The sequence below is a fragment of the Poromitra crassiceps genome (genome assembly GCF_964638095.1).
Source record: "Poromitra crassiceps genome assembly, chromosome: 21".
In the NCBI taxonomy this organism is placed as follows: domain Eukaryota; kingdom Metazoa; phylum Chordata; class Actinopteri; order Beryciformes; family Melamphaidae; genus Poromitra; species Poromitra crassiceps.
Window position 1 is genome coordinate 2,220,156 of NC_139638.1, and position 15,715 is coordinate 2,235,870.

General features: G+C 44.0%; 1 protein-coding gene across 1 annotated transcript in view; it reads left to right on the forward strand.

Annotated features, from left to right (window-relative positions):
* Positions 1–3,406: 3,406 nt before the first annotated feature.
* The window catches only part of LOC310795691 (uncharacterized protein), a 48,022-nt gene continuing 35,713 nt past the window's right edge, over positions 3,407–15,715 (forward strand). Inside the window, exon 1 of the mRNA XM_083657759.1 lies at positions 3,407–3,485. The gene's annotated coding sequence lies outside the window, so the exon portion shown is untranslated. The remainder of the gene's footprint in view (positions 3,486–15,715) is intronic.

Consider the following 15,715-nt stretch of genomic DNA (forward strand, 5'->3'; position numbering starts at 1 on the left):
AAAGTCAGCCGTGTCATAACATTTTTGATTAAATCAGCTATGGTGCCATCAGCTGGCCAGTGGATGGTCCAAAGAAGGGCTGATCCATCAATGACAGTGACATCTGCAACACTGGCATTCCTCCTGGAGATTTTAACTTGGAGTGACTTCTTCAGTGTAGACTTGGATTTACAAATTCACATTCCGTCCTCGGTAAACATGGCAGTTGGGACTGGTGCCAGCTCATAGGCGAGGACATCCTTCATGTCAACTTCATGGTCACTAGACAACAGTGTGATTACCCTTGAATCGATGGCATTTAGGTCATAAATTGTGGAGATGCCAACTTGGATTGATTTGGTTGTTGTCATTGTCTTCACTTTGTTGGTGAGACTTTGTTTGAGATGGTGTTGTAAGATCGCTCTGGCCAGGTCTTCTCAACATCTTCTAACATTGCCTCCTCAATCTTTATGGCACTGTCTACAATAGGTAGGGTGATCTTGATGTTCATGATGCTTTCCCCTGGATGTTCATTGGGATCCAATGGATGGAGGCAGGTTTACAGTTTCTGACAAAGTCCTTGACTTTGGCGTGTGCTAAACCCATGGCTTTAGCCTCCACCTTGTGATAGAGATGAACCTATCTGTCTTATCCTCTTCTATCTCCTTCATGTCTGACACAATCTTGCAGCATATGTGGTGGCTCAGGGCCCAGATCTTCAGTGCCTATGGCTTCACAGTAATCCAATGATCCCTCCATCACTGTGGCCGTACCTCATGAAAGTGGACTCTATGAACTGGTTGCTCCACAGGCCATTCCATATTCCACTAATGTGTCTAATGCTGCTCCTGGAGAAAATTGCTCTGTGGAGGAAGCTTCTCCATGGAATGAAGATAGTATGGCCATACCTGACATGGTTGACATGGTCAGCTGCAAAGTAGTAGGTAAGCATCTTCTGGAATGTGGTCAGATGGAGAAGCCAGTCACCCTCACGTTCAGCCCAGATGTATGACATAATCAGCATCATTGGTTTCACCGACCTAAACCCAAAGTCTGGCTGTTCTGGTCTGACTCGTAATCTGATCCATCAGGTCATCTGCTTTCTGGAAATGTCTTACCGGAACTCCAGAGAGCCCACTATCAGTGGACATCAGTGAACATATAGCCCGAACAAAACTCATCAATGTGTGCATACCCCCAAGTAGGGATGTAACGATAACCGGTTTAATGATAATCGTGATAAAATTCCTTACGATAACCGTACCGTTAAAAATTGTCATTATCATTAAAACCGTGGTACCGTGATTACCATGGTACCGTGATTACAGTGCTTTGAAAAACGTGGTAAATACTGTCCATCATCAACCAAAGTTGGCAACAGTCTCCCAGATGCAAACGTGCAGCCTTTGAGAAATGATTTCAGTGAGTGTATCAATCCTTTTTGGATCTGAGTTTTCAATATAAAATGTTGTAAAATGATTTCAGTGAGTCGCTCAGTACTTTTTGAACATTTTCAGCATTTTCTTTATGAATACAGTGATAATACAATAATCGTGATAATTTTAGTCACGATAATCATGATGTGAAATTTTCATACCGTTACATCTCTACCCCCAAGACGTTTAAGTGGCACAGCCGCATCTATAAGTGACGTGTGTCTGTTTGAGGCGAGATGTGTGTGAGGCGAGATGCAGTGTCCCAGCCATCTTGACTGGGGTGGCCCAAGTGGGGCACAGACTCAAGCAAGGGTAGCACTGATTGTGGCATTTAGGAAGGATGTAGAAAGTTTTCCCTCACCAAAATTTAGCCTAACTTCACTCTAGCTTAAAAATAAGCCCGCTACAGCCTCTGAAAGACAGTATTGTTGGCCACAGATGCCAGCATCCTCAGGATTTTGGGGTGGCCAATTAGATTTCAGGGGTGGCCAGTGCCACCCCTGGCCACTCCCTAGAAACTCCCCTGCCGAGATGTGCACACAGGATTTGAGCAGTGCACCTAGCCCCCTCCCCCCGGCTGTACAAGGAATTGAGAGTGGAGACAGAAAGTGTCGCAGCTCAAAGCCAGTGAAACATGCACACACGCGTGCAGTCGCGCACATGCACACACACACACACACACACACACACACACACGTACATGTACACACACACACACACACACACACACACACACACACACACACACACACACACATACACACACACACACACACACACACACACACACACAGCCAGAGAGAGGGGAGTGGGGAAGAAGGGTCTGACTTGCGCAAACATGCACCGCTTCAACACCTGGGAGTGATTTATCAGACTAAAAGTCATCTGCTTCTTTCGTGTTTTTATTGGGGGTGGGGGGGGCACATGGCACGGGAATCAAATAGGCTACATTATACATGACATCCTGCTCCTTTATGAATAAACACAGCAAATTTGATGCATTTGATTTTCCATGAAATCTCATAAATCGCGATGTTTATGGGATTTTGGCACTTAAGGGGTTAATATCTAAAAATGCTCAAGGGTGCTCACCGGGCACCCTCCTGTATTTTGAATAGGTACCCCCAAGGTACAAGAATCAGCAGAGAAAAAAACTTTATCAGACGAAACAAGGTTCATAAAAAAAACAGCCTTTGGCTCCCGGACTATATAGAGGTATTTAGCGCTTGGTGCGCTCATGCCACCTCATGTGGCTGTGAAGACCTATTCGCGATCCACACACTTTTCCACAAGTGGGGCAGGTAAGTGTGGTATCTGGCTGCTGGGCTGTACTTGTGCGTGCATGTCGTTGTGATCGTTTCTCTGCACGTCTCAGTGATATATTCTCCTCAAGGTGAGAGGTGCCTGAAAGGCAGGAGGAGCGCCAGGTGTTTCGGTCTGCTGCGGCCCTTTCCAGGTTTGAAGGTGTTATGTTGCATCTCTTCAGGAGCTCCTTCATGTGGTCCTTGTAGCGCCTTTTCTGACCGCCAGCAGACCTCTGGCCGGATTGTAGTTGGCCATAGAGGGTTTGTCGTGGCAGACGAGTTGCAGGCATGCGGATCACATGACCGAGCCAGCGGACACACACACACACACACACACACACACACACACACACACACACACACACACACACACACACACACACACACACACACACACACACACACACACACACACAGAGGCTAAAGCCTTCCTTCTTCCTTCTTCTCAAATTCCTTCTCAATCACAGGTGAGAAAGCCCAATCATATTTGCAGGACCAGCTCATATGCCCATATATGGCTATATCACACTGCTGCACAAAGCTAAATTACACATGCACCAAATCTATTGGATGCAAAGTAGTATGTCATTACGTCCAGAGTCCTGCTGCTGTGTCACTGGGCGTGTCCAAGGCAGTAGAGGTATAAAAGCAGCTCTTAACTCTGAGACACACAGACCGCTGCCTCAGACCAGATACTCACCTGCTGTTGAGTCAACACACATCTCTGCTCTACACTGTACCATGCAAGACCACAGCACAGAAACAGGTGAGTTTCACCATCACTTTTAGCAAATATATTCATCTTAATATAATTCAACTTTAAATAAACTTGAACTTGATTGGTTGTTTAGTTGCAGCACCTCTAGGCGTTGTCTAGAAATCACTTTTTCTAGGACTTTGGAAATGAATGGCAGCTTGGAAACGGGTTGATAGTTATGTAAGAGAGGATACATGTAGTTTTTTTGTGATAGGCTGGATCATGGCTTGATTGAAGTATTCTGGAACAAAGATTAATATTGAGCTATTGGGGGTGCTGCAGATGACAAGTAAGTTACATACAAGACATTTTGATGTGGTTAAATTATGTTGCTGGGCAGAGAAGATAAACCAGGGCAAATTCGGGTCCCAGACCACGTGCGGCGTGTGGCAACCGCGGGCGCAGGCATCCCTGGGGTGTGGCTAGATGGGGTACAGCCACGGATGGAGTGACATAAAATTGTGGCAATTGTTATTATTCCATGTAATTTGTGTTACTTCTTGTATAGTGACATGATGAAAGCAAAGATACAACAGGGTGAGATAAAGGATACATTCAAGTAGCATCTAATAGTGTGTGTGTGTGTGTGTGTGTGAGTGTGTGTGTGTGTGTGTGTGTGTGTGTGTGTGTGTGTGTGTGTGTGCGCGTGTGTGTGTGTGTGTGTGTGTGTGTGAGTGTGTGTGTGAGAGAGAGAGAGAGAGAGAGAGAGAGTGAGTGAGTGAGTGAGAGTCTCCCCCTCCAATGATGATCACACAGGTACCCAATATGTTGCATGCATTTCTGATCACCACTACCATTATTATTATTTGTTAGGGCTTTATAGCTTGAATGAGAGATGAATAGAGGGGAGAAGCTATTATTGTTTTTGTAAAGAAATATATATATTTGGGATCCGGGGCTTTTCATAAAAGATCCGGGGCTGTAGCCCCGAAAGGCCAGGCATTACGACGCCACTGCTTGTAGGGAGATGCTGCTTCATCATCAAAACTGCATGCTAATGTCAATCTAATTAAAATAAATAATAAATCTCCAATAGGCTATCAAAGAACATGTCGGTGATGTCAGGTGTCGGACGCGATGATGCAATTGTGCCAAAATGTGACCTTCACACTTAAAGTTGTACTCTTAGATTGAATGGTGAGAAGAACATCATTGACACACCTAATTAGCGAGCAGATGACAGAGATTCCAGAGCATTTGTAATGACAGAAATCGGTTAAGAAGCAAGTAGAGAATCCTTGGTGACAAGCAGGTTGCCTATACATGTGATGTGTGTGCATTTGGCACGGGCGAGAGGAGGGGATGATGGGGATGAGATGGAGGCACGCCTAGGTGCTGCTGACTGGGAAGTGAATACAGTGATGAATAGCTGTACATGTTTCAGGCGCAATGTCACACCAAATGGCCCTTTTCGCCCCCCATCAAATCGGACAACTTTTTTATTTTCTCCTCTGTCGCGCTCACTGCATTCACCGCAGCCAGCAACATGTTGCCACTCTCCATTTTCTTTTGAAGTGATAATCATTGGCTCGTTTATATGCGCGCTGTAACTAATGTGGTGCTTTGCTTTGTATTGACTGGTTAGATTTGATGCAGGGGACGGGATATGGGGCAGATCCCCGTGCGTAATCACTGTGGCAGCTGCACTGCTGTAAGGGGGAATTTCGTGCAGGTAGGAATCGTTAGTAGGAATTCAACGCAAATGATAAATGAGACCCCAGCACAGCGTATGAAGGTAATTTTAAGTGACAGTAATGTGCTGATGTGATTTGAAATGTATTCCTATTCTTGTGTTTAATTAATGCCAACTAAGAGATGTTAAGAGTTTTGGCCTTAAAGGGACACTCCATGGAAAAACAATGCTGATTTATTTTGCACATAATCTCACACAGCCAAAAACTGTAAACTGTAAACATGTGTTCCACAACACCCATACTGACCACAACACCCTTACTGACCACACCACCCTTACTGACCACAATGCCGTGACTGACCACAACACCCTTACTGACCACAACGCCCTTACTGACCACACCACCCTTACTGACCACAACACCCTTACTGACCACACCACCCTTACTGACCACAACGCCCTGACTGACCACAACACCCTTACTGACCACAACGCCCTGACTGACCACAACACCCTTACTGACGACAACGCCCTTACTGACCATAACACCCTGACTGACCACAACACTCTTACTGACACCACGCCATTACTGGCCACACCACCCTGACTGACCACAACACCCTTACTGACCACAACACCCTTACTGACCACAACGCCCTTACTGACCACAACACCCTTACTGACCACAACGCCCGGACTCACCACAACACCCTTACTGACCACAATGCCCTGACTGACGACTACGCCCTTACTGACCACAACGCCCTGATTGACCACAAGACCCTTATTGACCACAACGCCCTTAGTGACCACAATGCCCTGACTGACCACAACACCCTGACTGACCACAATGCCCTGACTGACCACAATGCCCTGACTGACCACAATGCCCTTACTGACCACAACGCTATTTCTGACCACAACGCCCTTAGTGACCACAACACCCTGACTGACCACAACACCCTGACTGACCACAACACCCTTACTGACCACAACACCCTTACTGACCACAACACCCTTACTGACCACAACGCCCTTACTGACCACAATGCACTGACTGACTACAACACCCTTACTGACCACAATGCCCTGACTCACCACAACACCCTTACTGACCACAATGCTGTGATTGACCACAATACCCTTATTGACCATAACTTCCTGACTGACCACAACACCCAGACTGACCACAACGCCCTTAGTGACCACAACGCCCTTAGTGACCACAATGCCCTGACTGACCACAACACCCTGACTGACCACAACACCCTTACTGACCACACCACCCTTACTGACCACAACGCCCTTACTGACCACAATGCACTGACTGACTACAACACCCTTACTGACCACAACGCCCTGACTCACCACAACACCCTTACTGACCACAATGCCGTGATTGACCACAACGCCCTTAGTGACCACAACGCCCTTAGTGACCACACCACCCTTACTGACCACAACGCCCTTACTGACCACAATGCACTGACTGACTACAACACCCTTACTGACCACAACGCCCTGACTCACCACAACACCCTTACTGACCACAATGCCGTGATTGACCACAATACCCTTATTGACCATAACTTCCTGACTGACCACAACACCCAGACTGACCACAACGCCCTTAGTGACCACAACACCCTGACTGACGACTACGCCCTTACTGACCACAACGCCCTTAGTGACCACAACACCCTGACTGACCACAACGCCCTGACTGACCACAATGCCCTTACTGACCACAACGCTATTTCTGACCACAACGCCCTTAGTGACCACAACACCCTGACTGACCACAACGCCCTGATTGATGACTATGCCCTTACTGACCACAACACCCTTACTGTCCACAATGCCCTTACTGACCACAATGCCCTACTGACCACAATGCCCTTACTAACCCCAACGCCCTGACTGACCACAACACCCTGACTGACTACAATGCCCTGACTGACCACAACCCCCTGGCTGACCACAACACCCTTAGTGACAACAACACCCTTACTGACCACTACACACTTACTGACCATGCTTGGACCCCGTCATCGCCACTTGCGGCTACTGTATATTTATTATTATTATTATTATCATAAGATTTTGGTCATGTGAAGCCAGATTTATAGGAATATCTCATTTTAAATTAACATTAGGATTAGATTTACTCCTTTTCTCACTCCCATGTCACCACCTGCTCTCCCTGCAGGGCTTGAAATTAAATGTTGATCACCAGCCAATATGGCTGCTAGATTTTAAAGTTACAAGCCAATTAGAATTTCCACTAGCCAAAATGTTTTTCTTGAAATAAACCAGAATATGAGTGCCACTTGGTTAATATAAGCATACGTATCAGTAAAAATAAGTTATATCATAATACATCTATAAATTACAGTATTTCACTGATAAATTGCGTATGCACAGCGTATGAAGGTAATTTTAAGTGACAGTAATGTGTTGATGTGATTTGAAATGTATTCCTATTCTTGTGTTTAATTAATGCCAACTAAGAGATGTTAAGAGTTTTGGCCTTAAAGGGACACTCCATGGAAAAACAATGCTGATTTATTTTGCACATAATCTCACACAGCCAAAAACTGTAAACTGTAAACATGTGTTCCACAACACCCATACTGACCACAACACCCTTACTGACCACACCACCCTTACTGACCACAATGCCGTGACTGACCACAACACCCTTACTGACCACAACGCCTTACTGACCACACCACCCTTACTGACCACAACACCCTTACTGACCACACCACCCTTACTGACCACAACGCCCTGACTGACCACAACACCCTTACTGACCACAACGCCCTGACTGACCACAACACCCTTACTGACCACAATGCCCTGACTGACGACTACGCCCTTACTGACCACAACGCCCTGATTGACCACAAGACCCTTATTGACCACAACGCCCCATGTGCAATTGTTGACGTTTGTTTGTAATGTCTGGCTCATAGAGAGCCGCAGGAATGAGTCCGGAAAACATTGATGCTAAGATTCCCGGTTCTTCACTGTTTCTGCCTATGGGATTTTTGAATGGGTTTTTGGCGCAATGCTTCAAATAAGGTCTGTGGTTAACGCAAGCTTATTCAAACGCGGACCAGTGTTCAGCAGGATAACTTCACACATGAGGTTTTTAAGCTTTTATGTGCCGTTAAAAGGACGGCTAGCTAGCAAACGGCTAAATGAGACTACACTGTTGAGTCGACGGGGATATTATACGTCAATAACGTCATCACTTCAAAGGACGAACACGGAAATGATCTTTCCCTCGCCTGGTTCAGCCCGGGGTAATACACATCAACAACGCTCCAGGTTGAGTGGTGACGCGACATGGAAGCCTATGCGACACTGTGTGTAGTTCTGGATTAGTTTAGCACTAGATTTTTACTTCCAGGGCTTGCATTTACGCTTCAAAACTCATGAAAGTGGTCCTCATGTGTGAAGACTATCCCGCTGAACACGGGTTCGCGTTTGATTAAGCGTGTGTTGCCCAGAGACCTTATTTGAAGCATCGTGCCAAAAACCCATTCAAAAATACCATAGGCAGAAATAGTGAAGAACCATGAAGTCCGGGACTTCCGCGTTCTGACTACGAAAATACGTCATCCCTGCGGCTCTCTATTTCTGGCTGATTAATAGTGGTTTTCTTTCAGTCCTTGGTGTTTTGCAGTGGGTCGACTCTACAGGTCTAATATTGAAGTGTGCCTTTATTACTTTTCAAACTACCGTAAATTCCGGACTATAAGGCGCACCGGTGTATAAGCCGCACCTTCAAAGTTGACTATTTTTTTCTTATATAAGCCGCACCGGACTATAAGCCGCGGGTGTTTTAATGGTATTTTTTGTTTTTTTTTACAGTGCACACAGTGTCCGCGGTGTGGTGAAAAGAGGGCAAGAGAGGAAATTAAAACAGAAGTGGATTTATAGTTAGAAAGAGTGCTAAAGAAGAGAGAATTCCGTTTTTTATTTTTTTATTTTAGTTACTCACAGTACTATTGACCAGTCCAACTCAAAAGATATTCGGCAGTTTCACTTTGAGCTCTTGTTCCGCCGCTGTCCATCAATGGTTATGACGAGTCTCGCTGGGTACAGTACGCCAAAGCGATATCCATTGACTTTAACCTTTTCGATGATGCTGTTGTATGTTGCGCGTTTCTGTTGCACCAACGCGGAGAGGTCCTGCCGGACGAAAAAGCGCGTACCCTCCCAGGTGAGGGGCTTCTTCCCCGCAGCCTGGAGGATGAGTTGAGGGTCGGGCCAGCGGAGTAGGCAGATGAAGATGGCCCTCGGTGGCAGGCCGGGGTCTGGACGTGGCCGAGGCGCCCGGTGTGCCCTGTCCACCTCTGGTGGTTTCTCGCCTTCCTTCAGGTCCAGGATGTAACACAGGATTTTGCCACGAAAGCGTCCATGTCACCAATCTCAGCTCCCTCTTTTACATTGATCAGGCGAATGTTATTTCTTTTACTCCTGCTGATTAAGTCATCAACCTGCGTGTGCAGGGTTTCGATTTGTTTTTGCATTTTATCCACTTTCGGACTCACTGTGTTGTTTTTGTCCTCCAGTGCGCTGATGCGCTTTTCCGCATTAGAAACTCTGTTCACGGTTGCATTATTTTCTTTAGTGATTGAGTGGATGGACTTCTGCACGTTTTCAAACTTGTTTTCAAGCTGCTCAAACCTCTGAGCGATGTCGGACTTAATCGATAGTGTTTCACGGAGTAAAAGTTTAGCCCAAGCCGTGTATCTCCAGCCTCCAGCAGGTGAGTCATTTCCTCATTCATGGCGGTGATTGCTTCGTCTTTTTCTTTCTGCTTACCTGTGTTGTGTTATGTTATGTTATGTTGTTAAAAGAGGGCAAGAGAGGAAATTAAAACAGAAGTGGATTTATAGTTAGAAAGAGTGCTAAAAAAGAGAGATTTTCTTTTTTTTTTTGAAAAAATCCATAGATAAGCCGCAGGGGCCAAAAAAGGCCAAAAAACGGGGAAAAAGCCGCGGCTTATAGTCCGGAATTTACGGTAGTAATAATGTGAATTCTGAGTGTATTTAATTTAAATGCATTGTCCAATGAATCTGATGGCGCTGCTCTGTGGCGACTTGGATCTGCTCTCCTCACGCTGAGAGCGAACCCAGAAGAATTGCCCCTCGGGGATAAATAAAGTTTTCTGTATTCTGTAGGTGTGTGTGTGTGTGTGTGTGTGTGTGTGTGTGTGTGTGTGTGTGTGTGTGTGTGTGTGTGTGTGTGTGTGTGTGTGTGTGTGTGTGTGTGTGTGTGTGTGTGTGTGTGTAGGTGCGCTCGTTGTAATTGACACTGCGTCCCAAGTGGGCAGGGTCAGGCGTATTGAAACACACCACCCCTTCGGGAAACGAGAGTGAAACTCAACCACGTGGTAATAAAAAGGGATTGTCTGACAATTAGTCTAGACAGATAAAGTGTCCCACAAACAGGAACATTCCTGTTCCGATTCAGTTCAGACTGGTTCTCTATCATTTATGTTAACAGCAACAAATAAGCCATTGTAGCGTTACACAGATATTACGCATGATCAAACATGAACAGCTCTGATTTCTGATTTCATGTGCTTTATTATTTCAAAATTACTGCACAAATTGGAATAAAATATCATATAAAAAGGAAACCCGACCCAACCCAACCCGCTTGAGATGCGGACCGGGCTCAACTCGCCCGCCGTTGTCACATATAACACTCAGCACGAGACCGACTCAGCCCGACCAAAAAAGAAACTGTCATTAGACCTAGGACATTATAAAAAGTGTGCAATTAATGTTGCCGTGGCTCAAATACAATGGGAATGGTGTGTGTGTGTGTGTGTGTGTGTGTGTGTGTGTGTGTGTGTGTGTGTGTGTGTGTGTGTGTGTGTGTGTGTGTGTGTGTGTGTGTGTGTGTGTGTGTGTGTGTGTGTGTTACTGCCAAAAATGTTTTTCAGCTTTCATGCTATGTTGTATGCTTATTCCTTTTCGGGCTCTCTCTCCTGCATCTCTGCTGCGGGGCTGCGCTGAGTGATCTTTGAAGTTGAATTTCGTTCCACCAGCACACATTTTCTTCATCAGCTATTTTTTAATTCATTTCTATTAATGTATATGCATTGAATCCTACCAATTTAGTCCATTAATTCATGAGAGAATTGTGAGTATCAATTTTTTTCTGTCAGCATTCGTCATTTTCCCCTTGGCGCATAAAGACACATGCTTCCGTCACTGTCTGCTTGATGGTGAGAGGGACTTCAGCTGTACTCGTGACAAAACTAGGGCTGGGTATTGGCAAGGATCTCACGATACGATACGTATCACGATACATGGGTCGCGATACATTGCGATACAATACATATTGCGATATATTGCAATACTGTACATAATTTACTGAAATTTTTAAAATAGAGATAAAAATACAATACGCTGTGTACCACCCAGGTAGTGTAATAATATGTAAATCACTTTATATTGACAACTTAGTGGACAAATTTTGTCAAAACTACTGAGTGTTGAATGTCTTACTGAACGCACTGAAATAAAATGTATTCTTATTGTGTCACTGAAGACACGGATGTGGGAAAAAATCGATATGGCGATATATCATGATATTTTTCTGAAATATCGATACAGTATTGCAGAAAAAAGTATTGCGATATATTGCCGTATCGATTTTATTGCACAGCCCTAGACAAAACCAGACATCGAATTTTCAACATAGTTACTTTTGCAGTAGGCCTAGGTTACTGGCTATTACTAGGAGATGAGGCAGTTAGGTTGAGCTGGGTAGTAACGTTATAGGCCGACAGTAAGCCCCATCTCTCTCTCTCTCTCTCTCTCTCTCTCTCTCTCTCTCTCTCTCTCTCTCTCTCTCTCTCTCTCTCTCTCTCTCTCTCTCTCACTCCCCGATGAGGGAAGTGGAGAGGGCTATTAAACGTAGCCTAATGGTTGGAAAAGATCAGCATTTGCTTTGGTAACACTTTAGAATACAGTCCGCAAATAACCATGTAACTACAGGGTAACGAGATTGTACTTATAGTGTAACTACAGGGTAACAAGACTGTACTTATAGTGTAAGCTAAATAAATCCAAAACCAACAAGTTAATTATTTAAATTTCAACTTCAATGTAGAACAGTAATTTCTTACACATGAGATTACTTTTAGCCTTTTAGTCATAAATATTATTGAAAGATATTCCATATTCCAGACTGAAATGCTATAACAGAAGAGTATTGCCCAGAATGACATGAACATTTGGACACTTATTCAGTGGGTATGTAACAACGCATTATGTAATAACTGCACATTATGTAATAAAATCGCAAAATGTAATAAAACCTTACTTTCAATATGTAATAACGACGCATTATGTAATAATATGCGCAATATGTAATAATTCGCCTGAACGCAAAATGTAATAACGTTTGACGCATTTTGTAATAAATGTATTACATATTGCGCAAATTATTACATAATGCGGGGGTTGCACTTTTTCCTGCTTGAAAATGTAATAAGTGACGCATTATGTAACAATATGCACTGAAGTTGTCATTGGGGGGGGGGAGTAGGCTAATAAATATATTTGACCATAAAAAGCATTTTAACAGTGTTGACCCGTGCCATTTTGATCTCGTGTCGGCCGTCCGCGGGGAATCGGGATGCTGCTGCTGTGTGCATATGTTTTTTTTGGCTGCTGGCTCGCTGGCTTTGGAGAGACAATGCACATTTGATTTAAATCGGCAAGCAGGTAGACATTTAACTGCTGCGAGCCAGCAAGCAACATGTTATGGTTTTTTGTTCATTTAAAATTGGTTGTAATTCTATTTTGTTTGATCATGATGTTGCAGATGGACTTTGGCTGAAAGAGGATATCTTTAGATTTTCAGACTAAATCCTTCATCAAAACTATTGGAGAATGGGCTCCTCAATATCGGCTATGGGTTTCTCATTGGACCATGCTACACCCTTCCACCAATTTTCATGAACATCAGTAAAACGCGAAACCATAACATGCTTTACACCGTCGGTAAGAATATTTCAGTGGTAGGCTATCATCTGCCATCATTGTCTATCAGTGTTAGGATTCCGATTTCCCCCGGCCATGCTGACCCATTGACCATGCATCTATATGAGGAGACACCGCCTGAATGGCTCTGGCAAAGGCAACATGTTGAAAGGCATGTGAATAAAATGTTTATGTGCAAAGCAGGATTTACATTTAGAGATTTGCTTTTATATTTTAATCAAGCTTCACAACAGGGTGTGTGACATGGGCAGACCATCGTCTGTGACAGCCTGTCGCTGTCCATCGGCGGTGGTGTTGAAATGTTCATCAATCGATGCATAGAGCGCCTTGCGCTGTCCTTGGAGTAGTTAGTTAGGATACCTACACCACCACCCTTTGTCAGAAACCTTAAAAAACGAGGGGGCGTGTTTAGGACACCTACGTCATCAAAGGGGCGTGGCTTCTTTTTGTACAAAGTCCAAATTTCAGGTGGGCGAATATGCGATACTTCCTCATTTGCCTGTGTTTACCCCCTTTTGTACAAAATGGGTAAATTCAGCTGCTCCTATAGGACACTTCCTCTTTTTACACATATCAGTATAGACCAGTTTGTAGGCTTTTGCAATGTTTTTTCACAACTTAATTTCCAGCGTAGCAACAGGGCACAGCAGCCCCGTGAGGCAAGGCGCTTCCTGTATTGCGTCTGGAACCAGGGCCGCTGGAAGTCATTTTAAGCAGGGGCTGCTGGGAGGAAGGGACTCTCGTATACGTCAAAAAAATTTGACGTATTTTTTTTTACATTTTTTTGCCATATTTAGAGGAATATCTCATTTTAAATTAACATTAGGATACTATTGTGATGTAATTATTCAGTATTTTCTCCTTTTCTCACTCATTCAGAGCAAAGAGGGAGATATATAGCATGATGATAATGCTCTATATCTCCCTATTTGCTCTGAATACACCAGTTAACATGACACAGACTTAACATGACAGAAATATTATCAGCAAACTTAATGACGAGACTAACTATTCTGATCTGAATGGCATATATCAAGAAACATTGACTCCTCTCTTTGCTGTATAGTGGGAGGTGCATTTTTGAGTAGGCTATTAAAATAGCATGTCAAGTTCACATTTCTTTATTGCCAGATTAAACAATTCGTATTGGTTGTTGGTTGGTTCAACACAACATGTGCGTGCATGCGCGCTTCTTCTTCTTCTCTATAGCCTACAAGCATGTAACTTCCTTGATTGTTATTGTTGATAATTCTATTTAAATAGGCTACATTTTCATTTCCCGAAACATTCTTAAACAAGAAAGGAACATAGTGCACTGCAAAATATTTTTAATTACATTTGTAAAAAAAAAAAATTGAAAAAATTGAAAAAATCTAGGGGGTGCAGCACCCCTACTTCCCGCGGGCCTGTCTGGAACCCACAAATTGATTAAATGACGAAATTCAAACTGTTAGGGTTAGGGGGGCATTGTAACAAACTGCTATCATTTATCAGTTAGACCAGTTTGGGTGATGTTGAAATGGCCGTCACGATTTAATTTTCAGCGTAGCATTTTTGATCACGACCAAATACAATTTGGTCATTTTAGGAACTGAAACTACTATTTGTTAACACCGGCGAACATTTTCACTGCCTACAGATTCCTCTGCTTGCTCAAGTGTTTCTCTATCTCAGCCCCACCACCAACGACAGATTCCACTGTTTGTTGATGTTTTTTCTAACTCACCCATAGAGGCCCCGGCTCCCCCCTCCCACCCCCACGTCTTATTGCTTTATTAGGCCGGCTTGTAGGATATAAAGCCTACCAAGGCTGTCTGCACAATCACCCCAGTTTTAATAAACTTGTTTGTTTTTTTGACCGTCAGGTGGGCGTTCCCGGCAGCACGTAACACCCCTTGAAAGCTATGAATAGCTACTGCTAAAAACGATGAGTGTAACAGCGAAGAGGTGCGCATAATGTCTTGCGAGTGAGCGCACAGTTTTTTCACCCCATCCCCCCACATATCCTTTGCGTGTCTGTCAAGAGATATATAAGCATCCAGCGTCAGGTGAGGATCTGAGTCAGGGTGCCACCGGCCTATAGCCTATATTTTTTTTTATTTTATTTTTTGTCCAGCATTCAAATATTCCATAATTGCATGCTGTGCAGGCTATCTTAGCTAGTATAGCCTATCTTATACTAATGTATACAACAAATATGCTTGATGTATTGATAAAAGTTAGACAGAGCAAAGCATTCTGGGTATTCCCAGGCTATTCTGTAGATTTCATCCGGGCAACACACACACACACACACACACACACACACACACACACATACACATTCACAGCCAGCCACAAACATAGCGTGTGTTAGATTGTGCGCTAGTTTTCCCAGCCAAACATGACACATTGAAACATTCCAGTTTCTCCAGCTCAGATCACATCCCAGATCATCTGTGATATATGTTTTTCCCCATGTTTTTCCCACTCCGGATCCAATTGTGATGTGACATCATCATGATGATTTTGATATTGTTTGAAGATTGCGTATCGCCATTCAAGCATTACATTACATTACATTACGT